We start from the raw sequence: 20,318 nt of genomic DNA, 5'->3' as shown, positions 1-20,318 counted from the left end.
GGTCTGTGCATGGCTAAGCCTGAGAACATTACAGCCCTCTACCGCGAAGGTTCTCAGCTCTTCTGGGAGGTGAAGTGACCCTTCCATAGGGGTCACATATCAGATATATTTACATTATAATTCATAACAGTAGCAAAATTACAGCCATGAAGTAGCAAATGAAATACTTTTTAAAAATAACAGGAAGAACTGTACCAAAGGGCGGGAGCATTAGGAAGGTGGAAAATTATTGCTCTAATGTAAGTCCCGATGGTGGACTAAGGGTGTGCGGCTCAGTGGTAAAGTGCTTGCCTGGCACGAACGAGGCCTTGGGTTCTACCCGCAGCACCGCAGAAACAAACAGATGGATTGACTCCGCCTATAAATGTAGAGCAGCTTAATATGTGTCGAGAGCATGTAGGCCGGAATACGCAATTTTGAAGTTGGAGAGATGGCTCCACAGTTAAGAACACTTGCTGCTCTTGCAGAGGGCCCAGGGTTCGATCTCCAGAACCTGTATGGTGGTTCACAGCCGCTCCAGTTCCAGGAGAACCAACGCCCTCTCCTGACCTCTGAGGGCACCAACTATGCATGTGGCGCACAAACACGCATGCGGGGGGAAAACGCTCATACATAGAAATTAAAATAAATCTAAAAAGAAAAAGAACATGAGCTTCCAAGGACCAGCTCGACTGCCTGTCATTCATTCCTCATGAACCACTCACAGGCAGAGGCTAGAGAGATGTGGCCAACCAGTGTCTTAGGTCACAGCAAAAGCCAGAGGAACATGCTGTGAATACTCCGGACTCCAGGGCTCAGTGTAGTGTGGGCGGGTGGTCTGATAGAGTCAGGCAGTGGATAAAGAACCCCTGAAAAAGAGACCTGCTACATTTCATGCATTGATTACCTGTATTGACTAGTTCCCTGGGAAGACGGCTCCGGCTCCGGCTCCTGCAGTAATGATGTCATTCGGTGTCATCTTTACTGGAATTAGCCTTAAACCAGCTTCAGCACAGTGACGGCTCTGAGGCCTGGGAGCACCATGCCTGCTCTCTGGCTGCAGCTGAGGGAAAGGTGTGCTGAACGCAGGCCTTTTGTCCTGCCTGGCCCAAGGCAGGGGAATCAAGCTGACCTGTGTCCTGCAGGGAGGGAGACGCGAAGAGGCAGGAATGCTGCTTGCCTGCTCTTCCGTTCCCTACCTTGGAACTACTGGCCAGTGTGAGGTTTAAAAGCAAGGTGGAGAGGCTCTTGTCGGCACTTAGGAGACACCATTGCTGAAGGAATAAAGGGTCTGTCCATTCAAGTCAGCTGTCTTCCCGCCACGCTCCTCCCCTTTCAGCACTGGACTTTCTTGCCTTCCACGCCTAGTCTTAGAGCAAATTCCTTCCTTCCTTCCTTCTTTCCTTCCCTTCCATTTCCTTCCCCCTCCTCCTTCCTGCCCTCGCTCCCTTTCTTCCCTCCCCTCCCTCTTTCCTGCCCTCCCTTTTTTCTTCCTTCCTTTCTTTCTTTTTTTGTTTTTTGTTTTTTGTTTTTGTTTTTGAGTCAGGGGTTCCTTGTGTAGCTCTGACTGTCCTGGAACTAGCTCTGCAGACCAGGCTGGCCTCAAACTCAGAGATCCGCCTCATTCTGCCTCCCAACCCCACTACAAGTAAATTTGCTTTGTAACAGAGACCGAGTACCTGCTGTGTACTTAAGTCCAGTTCAATCACTTCACAGCTGTTAACTTACCGGCTCCTCGGAACACTCCAGTAAAGGATTTCTGTTATCATTAGCATCTTACAAGTCAGCAAATTGGTGCTCAGACAGTTATAGTCACGTGTGCAAAGTAATGACGCCAGAAAATGGAAGGAATTATAAGGTTCAAAAGTCTGGTTTCAGAGTCTCATTGCCCCCTTCTAGTAATAAGTAGATAGACACATAGACACACAGATAGATAGAATCTGTTCAGCCCAAAATTTCTACAAGCGCATCATCCAATACACAAGACAGTAGCTGCCACATCTATTTCAGTTGGCATTTAAGTTAGCAAAAATCAGGGCCGACATGGTGCACTCCTGTAGTGCCAGCGCTCTGGAGGTGAAGGGGGATGATGGCAAGTTTGGGGCCAGCTTGGGTCACATGGTAACACCCCGTCTTAAAAACAAAATTGAAATCAAGTAAAAGTCAGGAAGCTCAGCGTGTAGAACAGTCAGTCTCCTAGACACACTTGTCACATGTCCAGGGCTCAGTGGTCACAGGTGGGTAGTAGCTACTGTAGCACAGAGCACCCATGAAAGACACGTCCATCACCAATGGATGAGGGAACAATGGGCGACACTACCTTAGAAACCTATAATTTCTTCTGCTTAATAAAAGTCAAAACAGTGCAAACAAACAAAAGCCCACTTTTATTTAATAGGGTTTCTCTGTGTAGCCTTGTCTGTCCTGGACTCTCTTTATAGACCAGGCTGGCCTCCAACTCACAGCAATCCACCTGCCTCTGCCTCTGCCGCTGCCTCTGCCTCCTCATTGCCGGGGTTAAAGGCATGTGCCACCACGACTGGTCCAAAAGCCCACTGTTAAGAAGTATAATAGTATTTGGGACCGGTGGGTTCTTCTTTTGTTTTGAGACAGGGTCTCACTGTGTAGCCTTGGCTGGCCCAGAACTTGACCAGACTGGCCCAAACTCAGAGAGAGCTGCCTGTTTCTTGTGCCTCTCAAGTGCCAGGATTAAATGCATGTGCAATTACTCCTGGTGTGTTGTTTGCTTTTAAAAATGTATGTGTGTATGTGTGTGTGTGTGTGTGTGTTGTTGCGGTCTGTGTGTAAATGTGTTCATGTATGCCATGGCATGAGTGCCAAGGCTAGAAGAGGATTTCATGCCATCAGATCTCTCCTGTGTCCTTTTTATGGGTGCCAGGACTCGAACTCAGGTCACCAGGCATATGCAACAAAACTCCTTATCTTCATCGCCACCTCACTGGCCTCTACTTTGTTTGTTTGTTTTGAGACTTCATTCTGCTATGTAGCCTAGACCGACCTTAAACTTTCCTCAATCCTCTGGATTGTGTCTCCCACGTACTGAGATTCCAGCCTAGTTACCACCTTGACTAGACAACTAAAGGTGCCTTTTGAAACTCGGAGTAATACAGTTCTATCAGAAAAGAGATTTTTTTAATGCAGAAGGATTTGAAGCAAGTGAGCAGCACAGGAGTGCATGGGGAGAGCTGTGCTGCCTTTGGTCAAGCAGCAGTGTGCACACCCATGCACACACTGCACACCCATGCACACCCATGCACACACTGCACACACTGCACACACTGCACACAGGAGCCCCCAGGACAGCCACGCATCACCAGTGCATTCTGCCGCACAGCATATGGAAGGGAGAGATGTGCAGTGAGGGGTAAATTTTCTCTCAAAGTTCCGTTTAAAAGTTTAAAAACATGATTCATTTTTACATAAAAAATTCCGCATTTAAGATTCATCAAATTAAAAAAAAAAACAATTAAATGGTGTGTAAAATGTTCCCATTTGGGGTTTGGATCTGAAGCTCTCTGCATTCTTAATCATATACAGTACTTGACTTATTTTTACATTTTTATTTATTTTATGTGCTGTGTGTGTGTGTGTGTGTGTGTGTGTGTGTGTGTGTGTGTGTGTTCCTGCAAAGGTCAGGAAAGTGTGCTGAATGCCCTAGAACTGGAATTGGGAGCTACCATGGAGCTGTTATAAACCGAAGCCTGGGTCCTCTGCCACGTAGTCAGCATTTTGAAAGTACCCTCTGGCCCTGAAAGCATTTGCATTTGGTGAGAAAGCAAATTTTACTAACTTAGAGTCATAGGCAGAAGCTGGGAGGAAAGAGCTTTGGTGGCTGACGCCTGAGCAGGATACAGGAAACAATAGGACCTCTCCGTGCTGGGGACCCCGTTGCACAGATTGTGCCCCATTTCCTAGCACCTGGCTGCCCCTGTGGCCCCCTGTGTGATCTGGGAACCCCGCACCCTGCATGGCTGGGTTGTAGTGGGAAAGGCTTCCCGGTGTGCAGAGAGGCTGGTGATGGTGGGGAGAAGGCCCTAGAACACCGTGCATGGCTTCCGCTCAGGCCCCCATTGCTCCTCGTCATCCACTTCTGTCCATCACTGACTGGAGGAGGCCGCACTGAGTGTCTGACCGTAGATGACAGGAAGCTCTTGGCTCCCTATTGTTTAGCTGAGAACCCAGCCTCCTCCGTCTCCCTTCTGGCAAAATACCAATGGCCTCCGCCCTACCCCACATACACATTCGCCCACTTGCTTGAATATATGCTAAAAATGCTTGCACACCAACAAATAACTTGAAAAGAAGAGAGAAGACAAACTGGACTGGGTTAATTTTACGTGTACGTCCACCGGCTGGCTCCGGAGCCCAGCACATGTCCCCGCACGCTGTGCATGTAAGCTGGGACCGACCTATGTGCTCTCATAGGCTCTCAGGGGCAGAGGCAGCACTCTCCCCCTGCAGGCTCCACCCACGCTGGCCGACTGCCCAGGCCAGCTGAGGCCAGTGGACAGTGTTAGTCACTTGTATGTCCTTTAATATGGGATGTAGCTGTGGTTTATGACATCTGCTGAAGGATTGAAAGGTCTCGGGGTCAAAGTCTCTTGGTCTCAGGGGAGAGAAAAGACTTGCTAAGAAAACAGTCCCAGCAGCATGCATTTGTGAGGCTCACACTTGACCCTGGTGTAAGAAAGGGTGTCTCCAAGTAGGAAACCGGAAACCGTGTGACACGAGCCTGGTCTCCAGTTGTGAATTCCTCCTGGGGATTGGCCACACACACTCTCCAGCTGGACCCGAAGGATGCTTGGGAGGCCCTGAAGGAGGCAGGCAGCAAACACCCCTCAGCAGAAGCCTTCTTTTTTCTAAGACAGAAGTATCTGGGCTTTTAAGGGTAGGGAAGTAGAAAAGGATGGGGGAAGGAAGAAAACAACTACCCCACAAGTTTATTTTTTATTTTAATTTTATTAATTTATTCAGATTACAACTCAATTGTTATCCTATCACTTGTATCCTCCCATTCCTCCCTCCCTCCTTCCCGCTTTCACCCTGTTCCCCTCCCCTAGGTCTAAGACCGAGGGGGCCCTCCTTCCCCACCTCACTATATTACACCACAAATTTAAACACGAAGAAAATAAATTTACCTTAACTGAACTGAAAAGAAAACTACAGGTAATCGGGACTGGCCTTATGGCTTGGAATGCCTGCTGACAAGTCAAACATCTGTAGTTGTGAGGAAGGAGTTCTGGGTGACCAAAGCCTGAGTAAAACCCAAGCAAGAACAGCTAGCATTTGGCCCCAGATCCTCACACCTTGAGAAGACGCCTATGTGGCATCACACGGCCTTTGTGTCCACACTGCATGTCCACTGAGTCAGCAGGAGCCTCTCCCCGGCATCCGCCTCACCCCCCCAGTACCCCCCCCCTACAGCTGCTGTTTGAATCTAACCTTGTCATAGTGCTGTTAGGTTCCAAGTCCAGTCGGCGTGATTTCGCAACAGGGACAGAAAAAGTCCACACTAAACAGCCAAAGAAAAGTTTCGTTCTGCCGTGACCTGGTGGACTCCCAGCAATCTCCTGGAGTAGGGCTGAAGACCGCTCTGTGAACCTCCGTCCACCCTGGAGCTGGCTTTCTGCGTAGGCGCCTGCATGGGAAATCTGTGGTGAGATGTACAGTAAGAACAAGCAGGCCGTGTAGCTGCCCAGCTGCCTTTCATCTGGTTCCGCACCAGAGCATCCGGTCCTAAGTGGGCCATCACATTCGGGACTTGTCAAGGAGAACGGAGGCCGTGCCTGTAAAAAAGAAAGAAAGATTTTGAAGACGGTTCCAGATATTTTTATTTTTATTTGCAGCAGTTATTCAATAGCTCCTTGAAACACTTCCTAGGGACCGGGTTAGAACGAGTCAGTGTCCGCATACAAGCCCTGACAATCCCTTCTTTTTCTTCTTCTTCTTCTTCTTCTTCTTCTTCTTCTTCTTCTTCTTCTTCTTCTTTTTCTTCTTCTTCTTCTTCTTCCTCCTCCTCCTCCTCCTCCTCCTCTTTTTTCTTCAAGTAGTCATATGGTATAGAGGCACAGGAAGTACCCAACATTCATGCCCCAGGGAATCATGGGGATTCTTTCCCACCAGCTTCTAGGCATAGTTTTCATACACCAATCAGAACACAGCCTTACTTTAGATATTTAAAGACGCTTATTTAACACATATAGTGACTCATTGACATATGGGACTGGAATGCTGCCCATTGTGAGTTTTGATTTTTTAAGGAATAATTATTATGTTATATATATATTGGTTTTTCAAGACAGGGTTTCTCTGTGCAGCCTTGGTTGTCCTGGACTCACTTTGTAGACCAGGCTTGTCTCAAACTCACAGTGATCTGCCTGCCTCTGCCTCCCGAGTGCTGGGATTAAAGGTGTGCACCACCACCGCCCAGCTTAATTTTTATTTTTTGCTGATTTTATTATTAAATGTTGCAACTTTTGAGACAAGGTCACACAGTGTACCCCAGACTGACTTCGAGCTTGTAATCTGCCTTTGCCTCCTGATTGCTGTGGTCAAAGGTGGATGCAGCACTGTGCCTGGCTGGGGAGCCATTTAAGTAGTGCGAACACAGAAACACAAAGATCTGACCCTGTCTAGAGAGCAGGAAGGATGTTCGTTCAGAGAGTGAGAGAGGAAGCTAAGATGGAAGAGCAGGACTTATTCAGCATCTGCTAAAACAGTGCCCATTGGTTGAATTAAAACAAACAAACAAACAAACAAACAAAAAACTAACCAACCAAACAAAAAACTACTCTGTGTAGGTCTTTGAGTGGCCAGGATGTCCTTGTCAGGCACTGGGTTTGGAGCTATCTTTCACTCAGTATTTGTGGTAATTAATTTTTATTGTCAGCTGAGTAGGTTTGGAATCACTATGGAAACAATCCTTAGGGTGTATGTATAGATGTATTTCCAGCAAGGTAACTGATGAGGAAAGCCCCATCCTGAATGTGGGTGGCACTATTCTGTAGACTGGGGTCCTGCACTGAATAAAAAGGAGAAAGCCACCTGGACAGCGGCGTTCACCTCTCTCTGCTCCCTGCCAGTGAGTGCAGTGTGACCAACGGCCTCATATTCCGCGCCCCCTCCCCCCGCCCCTCGGCCCCCAGGTCTTCCCTGCCATGAAGGACTGAGCCCACGAACTGCTGTCCCGGCAGCAGCAACAACAACAAAACAAAGCAAAAGACTAGTACGAGTGAGTCTGTAAATATGGAATCTGGAAATACCAAGGGCCAATTGTACATCCCGCAGGTAAGACCCCACCAGCCCTGTGACTATTCCACGGTGTTTCCTTGAGAACTTAAATTCATCATTATTCTGCCTCTAAGAAAGACTTATGCCCTCTGTGAAGGGAGACAAAGTATGTTATGGCAGTCTCTGTACCTTGTCGTGGGTTCTGTCAGCTTCGTTGCTTGGTCGGTCTACTCTGAGAGGGGAAGCAGGGAGGACGGTTGAGCTGACAGGCCTGGACATCTTGGGACGCTGCCAGGCTGGAGACAGCAAGCCATGGAGGCATCCCCAGCTGAGGCCTCCATCCCTGCCCACCATCCCACAGGGCTGCTGCTCTGTGGACACTGCTCTTCTGGCTCACTCGGGAGACACTTCCGGCTTATCCCTGGGGGCGAGAAACATCTGTTCTGAGATGAGGTTTATTCTGTGTGATGACCCCTGAGGTTTTAACTCACTCAGGTCAGTTTGAGGCAACAACTATTTCTGAGTTTCCTGGGCCTGGGGGTGGGCTGGGGTGGGGGGATTGGGGGAGTGGGGGGGTATCGAGGGATGGAGCCGCAAGGGGGGGTATAGGGGGGGGCAATGCGTGAGGAGCTCAGTCTAACTGACAGGATCCTCTTTCTCTTTCTCTTCACTGGGGAGCCTTTCAGGCATCCACCTTCCCACCGAAGCTTTAGAAATGGTAGGTTCCTTAGCCTTGGGCTACCCAGCCTGACTTCTATGCTGGGCTTGTGGCTGACCTCTGCTCTCTGAATTCTCCATGGGCCCACCCTAATTTTCCAGTCTTCTGACCTCATGCTTGGCTTGATCTGTGGCAGCTGCAGGCTTTGTAACCTTCTGGTTTGCTTGCTCAGCAACTTCCTAATGATCTTGAATAGGGCTGCGCTTACCTTCCCCTAATGTGAGGACCCGCCCCACCGCCATCCCCAGTCTTTGCAAGAGGCTGCACAGGTTTAAGTCTTTTCTGCAGAGGATCTGGATTCCATGCCCAGTGCAGAACTCCCCGCCAAATGGACTAAGCTAAGGGAAAGTCAAGACTTGGTCCTGCTAGTTTTAGGCTTGTAACTGGCTACGAATGGCCGAACGGAGATTTTCATGTTGGGAATTGAATTTTCTTCTGGATCAATGCTAATCTTTGAACGTTAGGGCTAGGGCTGGAGAGATGGCTCAGCCGTTAAAGGCTAGGCTCACAACCAAAAAATATAAGAAAGTGAGGGCTAGCAGAGACAATGGATTCCTTCCTGATAAAGGCAGAGAATTCAGGGGTTGATATGGTGACTCGGTGGGTAAAGGTGCTTACTGCCAAGCCCGGTGACCTGAGTTCCATCCCCAGGACCCACGTGGCAGGAGGAAAAAACTGACTCCTGAAGGTTGTCCAACAGCCACACATGTGCAATAGCAGGCATGTGTGCACACACACACACACATATGCACACACACATACACATATGCATACACACTCACACACATACACACGCACTCACGTACACACGTACACACACACACACGCACACATGCACATACATGCACACACACGAATGTAATTTTAAAACAGTAAAAAGTGGAATGTAAAAGAACTTGATAGAAGCCACACAGCCATTAAATGGGCTGCAGGGGCAGAACCCAGGTCTGAAAGCTGCCCTCCCCCTGCCCTCAAACCTCTTCTTGCAAGCTGTCCTCTCCCTGAAGGTCTCCCTTGCCTTTCACAGGTCCGCTCGTCTGTGATGGCTCACAGGAACTCAGTGGTACTCCTCTGTCCCAGCTACTCAGAAGACTAAGGAAGACTAAGGCAGAGCATCCCCGGCTCCCAGTAGTGCAAGGCCAGCCTGGACGACATAGCAACTGGCATTGTGTTAAAAACAAACAAATGAACAGAAAAGTGGCAGTGGATGCCTTTGCTCTCAGTCCTGGGCAGGTTAAAGTAGGAGGGTTGCCCAGTCTGAGCTTTCCTGGGCTCCAGGCAAGGTCAAGGCTAGCCTGGGCTACATATCAAGAGCTTGTCCTAGAAGCAGCTAAAACCCTAAATCATGCCTGGGCTGATGCAGAGTACCCTCTGTGGTCCTGCATGCATGTACACAAGAGCACGCATGCACACATGAGCACACACTTTAAAAAAGATAAAGAATATTCCTAAAAATCAATTTGATTTGTTAAGACTAATTCATCTTACTTTTTTTTTTTTGAGACAGGGTCTCACTTTGTAGTCCAGGCTGGCCTCAAGTTCACAGAGATCCTCCTGAGCGCTGAGACTAAAGGTATGTACCACCACATCTAACCCTATGTATGTATGTTTGCATACATGCATATGTGTATGTATGCATGCATGTATGGAATCATGCATGCATGTGTGTATGCACACATGTATTTTTACAAAGTCAGACGCATCTAATAACTGGACAGGACTGAAGATTCTTAAAAGCTTAGGTTGGAGCCAGACCTGGTGGCGCATGGCTTTAATCCTAGTGCTCCGGAGCCACAAGCAGGCAGTCCTTGAGTTCAAGGTCAGCCTGATCTATATGCTAGTTCCAGGCCACCCAAGCCCTTGTTTAAAACAAAACAAAACAAAAAAAGCAACAACAAAAAAACAAACAAGAAACTCAGGTTGCATGCATGAGACTATGAAGTGAAAAAAAAATTCAGGATTGTGAGACCAGCCTGAAGTTCATGGTAAGGTTTTCTTGTGCATGTATATTTTGCTTTTTAAAAAATTATTGTCTTATGTTATTTATTATTAGTGTTTGTATATGATGGGGCCTGTGTGTGGAGGTCAGAGTGGGGTCAGTGTCCTTTTTCCAGTTTTATGAGGGTTCTGGGAACTGAACTCAGGTCACCTGCCTTGCATGGCACATGCCTCGACTCACTGAAAAATACAACAACTATCAGTCCCAGTATTTTCAAAATGCTTTATTTTATTATTCCGTGTGTATGAATGTTTTGCCTGCATGCATGTTTGAGAGCCACATGCGTGCAGTGATCAGACAATGGCTCCGGATCCCGTGGAACTGGCATTAGAAATGGCTGTGAGCCACCATGTGGATGCTGGCAGTTGTACTTGGGTCCTCTGGGAAAGCAGTCATCCTTCTTAAAGCCTGAACCATTTTTCCAGCCCTGCCTGTTTTGATTTTTTTGGAGGCAGGGTTTCTTGTAGCTGAGAGTAACTTTGAACCCTTCATCCTGTTGCCTCCACCTCCCAAGTGCTTGGGTTACAGGCATACACTACCGTGCACGTAACAGGGCTAAATTATTATTTTTTAATTGATTCTTTGTGAATTTCACATCATGGACCCCAATCCTCCTCATCTCCCCATCCCTCCTCCTCCTCCTCCTCCTCCTCCTCCTCTTCCTCTTCTTTTTGGTTTTTCAAGACAGGGATTCCCTTTGTAGCCTTGGCTGTCCTGGACTCACTTTGTAGATCAGGCTAGCCTCAAACTCACAGCGATTCGCCTGCCTCTGCCTCTTGAGTGCTGGGATTAAAGAAGTGCACCACCACACCGACTTCCCTGTCCCTTCTTCCTATTTTCCTTCTACCCTGCAAACCACCCAAATAAAAAACAAACAAACTAACAAACAAAAATCCTCTCATGGAAGCTGTAGTGTTCTGCCTGCCCACACTGTGTGTGTCATGGAGGCTGTAGTGTTCTGTTCACACTGTGTGTGTCATGGAGGCTGTAGCGCTCTGCCCACACTGTGTGTGTCATGGAGGCTGTAGTGTTCTGCTCACACTGTGTGTGTCATGGAGGCTGTAGTGTTCTGCCTGCTCACACTGTGTGTGTCATGGAGGCTGTAGCGCTCTGCCCACACTGTGTGTGTCATGGAGGTCTGTAGTGTTCTGCCTGCCCACACTGTGTGTGTCATGGAGGCTGTAGTGTTCTGCCTGCCCACACTGTGTGTGTCATGGAGGCTGTAGTGTTCTGCCTGCCCACACTGTGTGTGTCATGGAGGCTGTAGTGTTCTGCTCACACTGTGTGTGTCATGGAGGCTGTAGTGTTCTGCCTGCCCACACTGTGTGTGTCATGGAGGCTGTAGTGTTCTGCCTGCTCACACTGTGTGTGTCATGGAGGCTGTAGTGTTCTGCCTGCTCACACTGTGTGTGTCATGGAGGCTGTAGTGTTCTGCCTGCCCACACTGTGTGTGTCATGGAGGCTGTAGTGTTCTGCCTGCCCACACTGTGTGTGTCATGGAGGTCTGTAGTGTTTGGCCCATACTATGTGGTGGTAGGCAGGCCTCTGCGTGTTTCCATCCATAGCTAAATTCTTAAAAACAATGACTACTGCCTACTGAATATTCATGATGTACTACAAAGAGCATTTGTTTAAAATACAACCTAATCATTGCCTATAACAATGCTGTGAAATCAATAAAATCCATTTTCCCATTCTATGTATGAGAAAACTAGGCCTAACAGGAGCGGAGGCTATACGGTCATGAGGAAGCCGACTAAATCATCACTATTTGTACATTTTGAGTGTTATACATAATGCCCAACCATCTAGCAAGGAAACAATGGACAAATTGTAGTTTTAGACATAAAGTGAATAGAGTGTTATAATCAGGTAGAAAATACATATTTTAAAGTTTGCTGTCTTTTTTTGTGGTATCAATAATACCGAGTCACAAGTCCTAATAAAGAACTGTGTACAGCAGTGCACACCTGTGATCCTAGTACTGGGGACACGGCAGGAAGATCAGGAGTTCAAGGCCAGCCTCTGGTACGTAGTGGCTATGTACCAGAGTCTAGCCTACACTACATGTGACGGCCTTGTCACAAATCAATACCAAAAAAAAAAGTAACAATAGCAACAACAACAAAAGGAATTAAATACAATACAAAATTAAAATCCTCTTTTTTAACAGCAACACAAACCATAAATTATCTAGAAATAATTTAGCAAAATCTGTGCTGGATCTACAAGAAGGAAATAACAATATTTTGCAGAGGGACATAATATAATGAAACCTTGAATAAATGAAAAACATACTTCATCCCTGGAGGGAAAAACGAATAATATAAAGATGTCAGTTCTCCCCAAAGTAATACATTCTTTTAATACGTCCCCAATAAAAATCTGAGAAAGGGCTCTTCGGGGACTTGGACGAGATGATTCAAAATGCATCTGTGAGAGTAATAAGTGATTCGAAGTGACTGAAAACCCAGACATTATTTATAGACAATCACAGATGAAGCAGAGCTTTAAAGTGTACCCTGGAAGCCTCCATGTTAAATCCATGTTGGTGGCGGCCCCCGAGTGGGCGGAGCAGGGTGGGCTGGGGACCCGCAAGGGACTTGTCACCCACCTGTTGTCTTACTTCGCAATCTGCAGCAGCCGTGACACAATGCCCACAGTGCTTAGCGGTGACGAATGTGGGAGGTTGGGTTACATGGCTCTTGGGTCGTTTTTCTGGCTTTATTTCATATTTATTTTATTTTATTCCTAAAAGAGAGTTGCGGAGACTGTAGTGTGGGATATTTTGGATGATTACTAATCAGGAGGTCTGCTGAGGTGGGCTTCGCACCTGTAACCGCAGGCACGTGGGGGATGAGTTCGAGGCCAGCCTGAGCTAGCTTCTCAGTAAGACCTTGTCTCAGAGAGACAGCTCATTAGTCAAGAGCACTGGCTGTTTTTGCAAAGGACTCAGATTCCATTTCAATTCCAGTCTTGGGGAATCTGACAGTTTCTGGCCTCTGAGAACACCAATCAGACACATGGTGCATAGACAGACATGCAGGCAAAACACCCACATCCATGAAAAGGGAATACATTTTCAAAAACTAAAACAAAAATAAATCAACTGGGGCTGGCAAGAGGACTCAGTAATTAATGGCATGTGTGGCTCTTACAGAGGCCTGGTGTTCAGCTACCAGCACCTGTGTTAGGCAGCTCATGACTATCTGTAACTGTAACTCCAGAGCATCCGATGGCCTCTTCCGGCCTCCCCTGGCCTCCAAGGGCACCTGAGAGAGAGAGCTATAATAAATCTTTTCTTTTGTTTTGGTTTTTGGTTTTGGGGTGTTTTTTTTTTGAGACAGGGTTTGGCTGTCCTGGACTTGCTTTGTATACCAGGCTGACCTCAAACTCAAAGAGATCTGCCTGCCTCTGCCTCCTGAGTGCTGGGACAAAAGGCACGTGCCACCACATCCGGCTCAATAAATTTTTAAGAACAAATCAATACCAATAAATAACCCCAAATCTCTCCTTAATTCCCATTTCACATAATTCTTTTGCTTATGTAAATGAAAAAGGCTACTTCATTCTTACTTAATTTAATTTTTGAGACAGGGCCTTATTTATCCCAGGCTGACCTCAAACTCATTATGTGTCAAAGACTACCTTGAGTTTCTGTTCCTCCTGCTGCCTGCTCCGGAGTGTTGGAATTACCAGTGTGTGCCACCACACACGCTTACGCGCCACTGGAGACAGGCTCAGGTCCTCCTGCATGCCAGCTAGCTAGTCTACCAATGGCACCATATCCCCAGTCGCTAATTTTATTGAATTTTAAATGATGAATTCAAAATCAGAACTTTGCAAATTGAGCTTTAAAACATGTCAAGTATTAGTGAATGAGTGCCAATAATTTTAATTGTTCTAGAAAATCCAGCTCCTCTAATCCAGAATGACATGTACTCGCATGGCTGATGTTCTAGTTACAAAGGCAAAAATAAAAAATAAAAAATAAAATAAAATCATGGAAGATTGCTGAATGGTTATTAAGTAGTATCTGGTCCTTAATGGTAAATTCATTGTCATTTAATAACACGCTGTTGTGAAGTATAGTGAAAGAAGACTGGCATGTGAAACAAGCTGGCCTCCGTTTAGGCTGACATTGTGACAGTTTTGGGGGTGCCTCTTATAGCGCCATCCGTCCTCATGAGCCAGTCTTTGGGAGACTTTATTAAACAGTGGGAAGGAACACTGGATGACAGCCTCCTTAGTCATGAGCAGGTAATCCCGGCCAATTTCCCTACAGAATTATTAACACATCCCTAAGCTCCTCTCAGGTGATGGCATCCCAAGAAGAGGAGCTCCGTGTTAAGATCTGGGACATCGTCCAAGTCTGCAGAGAGTTTCTTTAGCTCTTTACAATGGTCCAGGGGAATCTGGCCTTTTGAGTCATATACAAAGACCTTGAAACTCTTGCTCATAGCTCTACCCAAAGTAGAGAAAAATCAGCGTGATATCTACCAAGATGAAGGTTTAAATTATATCACTTGATAAATGGATGAGTTAATGCCAAACTCCCTCCACTGCAGCCAGAAAACGGGAGTTTCTGGAGGGTGTCTTTGGGAAGGCAGGAAGTGCACAAACAGCAGGATTTGAGAGGTCCCTGGGGATTCCTGTTGCCAGGTTAGCTGGCTGTGTGCATCACCTCTGTCTCCTGGTGAGTCCTCCTGGCAGGGTGTGCAAGAGGGCCGGCAGACGAGGGCTTTTCTTCTGCAGTTCAGTGGAGTTTTATACGTGTGCTCAAAAGAATTGTGATCATGTCTTTGAAGCGTCCGTTGCTTCCTAGGGTAGCGAAAGGGCTTAAGGATGGGAGCGAGGGGCTGGGGAGGTGGGTCGGTGGTTAAGACAGGACCCGAGTTTGGTTCCCAGCACCTATGCCAGATGGTTCACATCCTCTGATAACTCCAGCTCTAGAGGGTCTCTGGCCTCTTTGGGAACCACCACAGATGTGTACCCTTCTCCCCTGAGCGTGCGCACGCGCGCACACACACACACACACACACACACACACACACACACACACACACACACACACCATCAATTCCATTTTAACTTAATTTAAAAAAAACACAAATAATTTAATTCTATTAAAAAAAAAAAGACAAGAATTGGAGTGAGCCTTGTGTATTTGATTTGCCTCTCATCGACTGTGGGACCCTGGACATGTTAAATAACTCCTCTGAGCCTGTTTGATCCTTTACAAAACAGAATCCATCTCAGAGCTCTGGGCAGAAGAATCAGTGTAAACGGGGAGGGCATTTGTCAGAGCCTTTCTGTGATACACACAACACAACAGGGATTCTGCATTGGTGCTGTCAGCCAGGATATACTCAAGATAGTTTCAAACAAAAAAACAAAGAAAAAGAAAAAAAACCAAAAAACAACCCAAACTGCATCTGAGGGTGTTGTGGCACTCAGGAAGCACTGCAGCTTCCCAAGCACCCGACTTTATGGCCTGCTCTTGGTGGATCCTCCCATCTCTGCCTCTTAAAGCTCCAGCCAGTCCATGGCAAGCTCACAGCCCTCGGGCCGCCCTAGATCCACCAGCTACCCTCTCAGCCTTCCCTAGCGCATCCCCTGCACACACCAGCTACCCTCTCAGCCTTCCCTAGCCCATCTCCTGCACACACCAGCTTCCCTCTCAGCCTCCCCTAGCCCATCTCCTGCACACACCAGCTTCCCTCTCAGCCTCCCCTAGCCCATCTCCTGCACACACCAGCTACCCTCTCAGCCTCCCCTAGCGCATCCCCTGCACACACCAGCTTCCCTCTCAGCCTCCCCTAGCCCACCCCCTGCACACACCAGCTACCCACTCAGCCTTCCCTAGCGCATCCCCTGCACAGCCTTCTCAAGCTCTTTCCACTCCTCAGTCCTCAGTGGCTCCTGAGAAAATGACAAAGGGTGATAAATGGAAGAAGGCTGACTGAGCAAGACAAGCTGGGGGAAGGAGATCCTGTGGGAAGAGAGGGTGCAGGGAGAAGAAAGGAAGACGGGAGGACCCGCCCGGGGGTGATGTAGCAACCATGCTGGACTTTATTTTCAGTATTATATCACATAGTCCATTTATTATCGGGACTGACCTCCCCACCCCGCCACCCGGACTTGTGAAACACGCTATAGTGCTTTGGCCTTAGGCAGCATGAAGGTATCTTGTTTTTAATGGTCCCCAGCAGGATTTGGATTTGCAGCAATGCTATCACATTTTCTTTTGTCCTTTTTGTCTCTGGAATCAAGGTGGAGAAAGAGGAAGAGCCCCAGTGTCACCCGAAGGCCTCGACACCCACATGCACACACCTCTGTGTGCAACATATAGCAAATAGCCATACACCCCCAAAACATGTATACACAAGGAAGAAGGCGGAAGAGGAAGTGAAGGAGGAAGAGGCATCATTCTGAAGCAGAGTGGCACTTGGCTGACCCCAGCACTTAGGAGGTAGAAGCCCCTTGAGTTTGAGGCCAGCCTGAGTTACGTGAGGTCCACAGAGTGAGATCCCACCTCAAACAACAAAATAACACAACAACAACCACAACCAACGTTGAAGACCCTGGTGAGCAAAGACCCAGTTCTCCCTTTACCCCAGTCACAAACTCAGCTTTATAGAAAGTACCAGAGGCCCTGAGAGAGCACAAGTGGGTGAGGCCAGAGGTCAGACTGGCTTAGATTGCAGCTGACTGAGAATCAGGTTTTCTTCTCTGGTGTTCAGAATTAACATAGAACTATTGGGAAACATGCTGCTGTTGTTATGTTTTGTTGTTTTTGTTTGTCGAGAAAGGGTCTCTCTGTGTAGCCTTGGCTGTCCTGGAACTCACCATGTAGACTAGGCTGGCCTCGAACTCACAGAGATCTGCCTGCTTCTGCATGGCCACCACTGTCCAGCTTGTTTTAGAGTTTTGTTTTTTTTTTAATGTTTAAAAAAAAATTAGAAAAAACCCAAGTGTAGGGGTCTTATTTTTTTTTCAGCCAACACACACAGGTTGAAAGAAGCCCCCTTTCCTCAAACCAAAGAGGAGCAGCTTAGCAAGCTCACATGTGACCTAGTTGCCGCTGGGGTGCAGCTCAGTGGCAGACTGGCAGTAGTGTGTCTGAACTAGCAAATTTGAAGTCTCAGCACTTTAAAAAAGGGGGTCTGGTTATACGAGATACATTTTTGTGTTTCTAAGCACACAAAGTGGCAACTGAAAACAAAACCTTCTGAAGCCTATTTGTTCTTTTGGCTGTGGCTTCACATTTCTAGACACTGCTTCATGATGCTGTTGCCTCCGTGCCTTATCCCTCTACAAAATGAAGTGAAAGTGGCGAGGAACGACTGGTCCCTGTTACCATGGAATTCGAGGTTACCATGTGAGCTTAAAAAAAAATCACTTAGTTTGTGTATAAATGTTCTGCTGGCCTGTGAGTGCCAGGGGCCCACAGAGGCCAGAAGAGGGTGTCAGGTCTCCAGAGACAAACTGGAGTTACAAATGGTTGTGAGCCACCATGTGGGTGCTGGGAACCAAACCTGGGTTCTCTGCAAGAACAGCAGACTGCTGAGCTGTCTCTCTAGGACCCGGTGTTGAGATTTACCTGACACAATTTGAATTAGGCCAACTTGAAAAGAAGAAAACAAGATTATGCACCATCTCCCCCGCCATGTGTCTGTCTGTCTGTCTTTCTGTTTCTGTTTCTGTCTGTCTGTCTGTCTGTCTGTCTGTCTGTCTGTCTATTGGACACTGGAGAAGCTGAAGCCATTTTATTTTATTTTATTTTATTTTTAATTTTTGGTTTTTCGAGACAGAGTTTCTCTGTGTAGCCTTTGTAGACCAGGCTGGCCTCGAACTCATGGTGACCTGCCTACCTCTGCCTCCCAAGTGCTGGGATTAAAGGCGTGCGCCACCGAGCCTGGTGATTGAAGCCGTTTTAATAGAGCAGGAACAGTTTATAGAAAACTGGTTGTAACACCTTTTCCATTCTATTTGAACCTGTTACTGTAACAAGTCATTCTGAGTTCTAGCTGGGAACTTGTGGCACACCCCAGGATAACAGACATTCTTGTCTCTGGAAAATATGAAAATATTAATTCCTCCAGGAAATGTGGGGAATCCTGTCCTTCTGTTGCCTTTCAGAGAAGAGGGTCAAAGTGGGCAGAGGTCAGGGTGAGACTGAGGACCCAGCTCCTCAGAGGCAGTAGCATGATTTGGCATGGCTCAGGCTCTCCTGCGTGACAGACAGATACTCTAACACCAAGTTACAGGCCCAGGCTCTGGACAGTAACTCACCACGGGATCCTGCAAGCATCACAAAAGAAAACAAGAGCTAGCTCATCAGTGGTGTCGCTGCCACAGTTAAGATTCAGGAAACTGCTGGCAGCTGACTCTTTAACCCATAGCCTGGGGTGGGGAGGGGTTCAATCTGGCCAGAGTTAATGGCTCCTTGAGCACCATTTTCCACCTGCGCACCCTCAGGGTCCTGCGCAGGCCCGCATGGCTGTTCATTCAGCAGGAAGCTGGCCTAGTGACAAGTGTGGTCAGGAGGAGACTCCGGTGCATCAGATGACCCAGAACAAGTATGGCTGAGATCTAGGATGGATGTGAAATTTGGGTAAACAATAGATAACAAATAGTTTAGATGGAAATTTACAGGAACCCGAAAGGAGGGCAGTGACATGCATGATCTGGGAGGAGAGGACCCTAAGCATTCTTCCCTATTCCAGCTCTAACATCCTTGACAAAATCAAGAAGCTTACGTGACTTCACACCTGGGTACCCGCGATGGGCCGTGGCTGTTGCTGATGACGCTGGCCTAATCTTGGAGTTCCTTTAAGTAGCCTGTGAGAGTCCTCTCACTCGAGGGGAGGCTTTCTCTGACATTCCAGAACACTGAAGATCAAATATAGCTTGTCAGACACCAGCAAAAGATCACAGCCAAGATCAATGTCGAGGCTTCCAGAAGTGGCAGGGATGGAGTTGGGGGTGGGGGCGGGGGAGCTGCTTCCTGGCGGGAATTCCTTTTTCTCTCCTCAATGCTACAACAGAAAAGGGGTTGAGAATGTAGTGAGGATCTTCCTCCATTTATCTGGTCAGCTGAACGGACTTCCCCCAGGCTTCTCTTCCTGGTTTACCAGACAGCTGTGTTTCAGACCACTTCTTGACCCTGCCTGTCCCTGTGCCTGACTCTTGGACCCTCAGGTTGGAGAGAAGAAGGCAGCACACACATGTGTGCCAAATGCCTGTGGCTCTGCTCCCTCCTGGCTTGGGAGTGGCTTTCTGTTCATTGGGCTGAGCAGAAGGGGCTGGGAAGGAAAGTTACTTCCTCATTCTCCAGTGATGTGCAGATGCCTCGCAACTGGCTCACGTGAAGCAGCAGCGAAGCCAGGGGTGTGGAAATGTTTTTGTTGGCAGGAGGAACACATTCAACATCTTTATACACACACACACACACACACACACACACACACACACACACACACACGTGTCTACTTACTGGCAAGACAGCAGAAACACAGTGGCGTTGGCCCTTCCCACATCTCCGCATACTAGATCCTACAATGCCACATGGTCCAGCCCAGTGCTGTCTCCTATATGGAGTTGTAAGTGACAACACCACACAGAGGTCATCTTTACCGCAGCCAAAGCGTTCCAGTAAAGAAGAATAAATGACGGGATCCGCTGGTGGTTAAGGGCAACCTCCAAGGTTCCAGGAGGGGTCTTAACAATTGGTTACCTAACTGGCCAGCTGTCAGCAACAATGTGAAACAAGGTGTCACCTGTGATAGAGTAGGGACGTTGCCTCTTGCCACTGGGTTCCCTCTCTAGCAATTCTCCATAAGGAGGCCCGGGATGATGGGGAGGCTGGGAAGTCTTCAGGGGAACCAATAGAAATAGACCTACAGCGTCTTCATATATGATGCACATTCACTTTCCTTCAGTCTTCTAAGGGTAAAAATGGAGTCAACAGCACACATGCTCAGTGCATCCTCAGGGGCATCCTGGGTCCTGTGATGAGTCCAGTGTCCACCAAGCTCGAGTCTGGAAATGAGCAAGCGATGGAGAAGAAGCGAGAGCCACGTGTTCTTTCAGTCATCAGCTGTACGGAGGGACGAGTGAAGCATCCAGCTGTCACTGATGAATCATCAAGATGGCAATTATCATTTAAAAAAACCCAGTCTTTTGATGCATAAGGTTATTACTTTAAGTTTCTTTTTATTAGCATATATTGATGGTGTAAGAGAGTGAATGTCATGTATTTCCTTTGCTCATATTTATCCTCTTCTTCTCTTACTGCTTGTTTTGCCTTTGCTCCTTCTACTTTCATGCCCTTTCTTGTTCTTCTTCTTCTAATGAAAATTCTACATG

The 20,318-nt window shown here is 47.5% G+C and overlaps 2 long non-coding RNA genes across 4 annotated transcripts; one reads left to right on the top strand and one right to left on the bottom strand.

The window, feature by feature from the left end:
• Window positions 1-5,429: 5,429 nt before the first annotated feature.
• On the bottom strand, window positions 5,430-19,232 carry LOC311584975. 2 transcript variants are annotated; one of them, XR_014775066.1, is made up of 3 exons: window positions 18,710-19,232; window positions 7,420-7,651; window positions 5,430-5,786 (listed from the first exon to the last, which is right to left on the bottom strand). It is a non-coding gene; the product is annotated as an uncharacterized lncRNA (long non-coding RNA). The 2 variants fall into 2 exon arrangements; XR_014775067.1 differs by having other exon boundaries at window positions 18,722-19,232.
• On the top strand, window positions 7,137-19,936 carry LOC311584974. Of its 2 annotated transcripts, XR_014775064.1 has the most exons (5): window positions 7,137-7,287; window positions 7,592-7,725; window positions 8,976-9,521; window positions 16,221-16,534; window positions 19,892-19,936. It is a non-coding gene; the product is annotated as an uncharacterized lncRNA (long non-coding RNA). The 2 variants fall into 2 exon arrangements; XR_014775065.1 differs by lacking the exons at window positions 16,221-16,534; window positions 19,892-19,936 and having other exon boundaries at window positions 8,976-14,761.
• The last annotated feature ends 382 nt before the right edge of the window (window positions 19,937-20,318 follow it).

This window comes from Acomys minous, assembly GCF_964271855.1.
Source record: "Acomys minous genome assembly, chromosome: 15".
NCBI classification, from domain to species: Eukaryota; Metazoa; Chordata; class Mammalia; order Rodentia; family Muridae; genus Acomys; species Acomys minous.
Note: the sequence above shows the minus strand (reverse complement) of the source record. Positions and strands in the feature narration are given on the sequence as shown.